The following is a 1,789-nucleotide window of genomic DNA, read 5'->3' as shown; positions in this document are numbered from 1 at the left end:
GTTAAAGCTTGGTCGTAAATGGGTCTTCCAAATGAACAATGACCACAAGCATACTTCCAAAATTGTGGCAAAATGGCTTAAGGACAACAAAGTCAAGGTATTGAAGTGGCCATCGCAAAGCCCTGATGTCAATCCTATAGAACTGGGCAGAACTGAAAAAGCATGTGCAAGCAACGAGGCCTATAAACCTGACTCAGTTACACCAGCTCTGTCAGGAGGAGTGGGCCAAAAATCACCCAACTTATTGTGGGAAGCTTGTGGAAGGCTACCTGAAACATTTGACCCAAGTTAAAGGCAATGCTACCAAATACTAATTGAGTGTATGTAACCTTCTGACCCACTGGGAATGTGATGAAAGAAATAAAAGCTGAAATAAATCCTTCTCTCTACTATTATTCTGACATTTCAGTTTCTTAAAATAAAGTGGTGATCCTAACTAACATAAAACAGGGAATTGTTACTTGGATTAAATGTCAGGAATTGTGAAAAACTGAGTTTAAATGTCTTTGGCTAAAGTGTATGTAAACTTCCGACTTCAACAGTACATATGAGATGAGTAATGCAAGATATGTAAACATTATTAAAGTGACTATTGATCATTTTATTAAAGTTTACAATGATTACAAGTCTGTATGTAGGCAGCAGCCAGCCTCTGTGTTAGTGGTTGCTGTTTAACAGTCTGATGGCCTTGAGATCGAAGCTATTTATCATGTCCTTTAATTCAGCTCAGGCTGTAACACTGTTCAGCAAGTGGATGCTGTTTCTTGGCTTTTAAATAGCTTCTTGCACAGAATATGCAAAAATCCATTCATACAGTCAGTGATATATAGTCCTCATTGACATTGCAGTGCTAATGCAGGGGAGAGACATTTCTCCCCTCCTCTGCAGGAGCCAAAAGGTAGTGTGGTTGACTGAGAACTTGAGCTTAGCTTTCTCTCTCTCTCGCTCTCTCTCTCCATCTCTCTATCTGTCTCTCTCTCGCTCTCTGTCTCGCTCTCGCTCCATCTCTCTGTCTCGCTCTCGCTCCATCTCTCTATCTGTCTCTCTCTCGCTCTCTGTCTCGCTCTCGCTCTTTCATTCATTTGCTTTACTTGGGTTTATCTATCCCTCTTGCTTTATGTCTTTATTTGCTCTCCTCTTTCTCTCTCTACCAACCATGTCCTTTCTTGCAGCCCAGAAAAGAGGCAAAAACCTTGTTCTAAAGCTCTGATCTAAAGCCCTGATCTAAAGCCCTGATCTAAAGCCCTGATCTAAAGCCCTGATCTAAAGCTCTGATCTAAAGCCCTGATCTCTCTTCTACCCCATTTCAGCCCTCTCCCTGAGACTTAAAGTTATTGTCTTAGAAATCTGCAGATAACGTAATGTCATTATTACCTTGATCAAACTGTTTTGGGTGTGTTTCTGAAATAAACAATGACTTGGGAATGATATGACTGAGCTTGTTCTTCAACCAGTGTATTATTTTTAGTGTTGGATGTGACAGGTATAATTATGCCACACATATGCTATTTTCTTATTTGTGCTTTGACGGGAGCAGAGAGGTCATTGCGCTAAATATGTTCAGTGGTTCAAGTTAACTGTGCTGTCAAGGCTACCACATGAAGACTGTGAACTTGGTGCATTGTACATCATTTTCTATGTTTGTTGTTTTGCCAGCCACAGCCTGGGCCTTAATGTGGACCATTCCCTTCGACATGGTAAAGCATTGTTTATGGCTCTGAACTCACAATCACCCTACGAAAAGCAATATAGGAGCAAGCAGTTGTAACTTGACTAATCTTTTCAACTT

Source organism: Oncorhynchus kisutch, linkage group LG15 (assembly GCF_002021735.2).
Source record: "Oncorhynchus kisutch isolate 150728-3 linkage group LG15, Okis_V2, whole genome shotgun sequence".
NCBI classification, from domain to species: Eukaryota; Metazoa; Chordata; class Actinopteri; order Salmoniformes; family Salmonidae; genus Oncorhynchus; species Oncorhynchus kisutch.
This window is presented reverse-complemented; position numbering follows the sequence as displayed.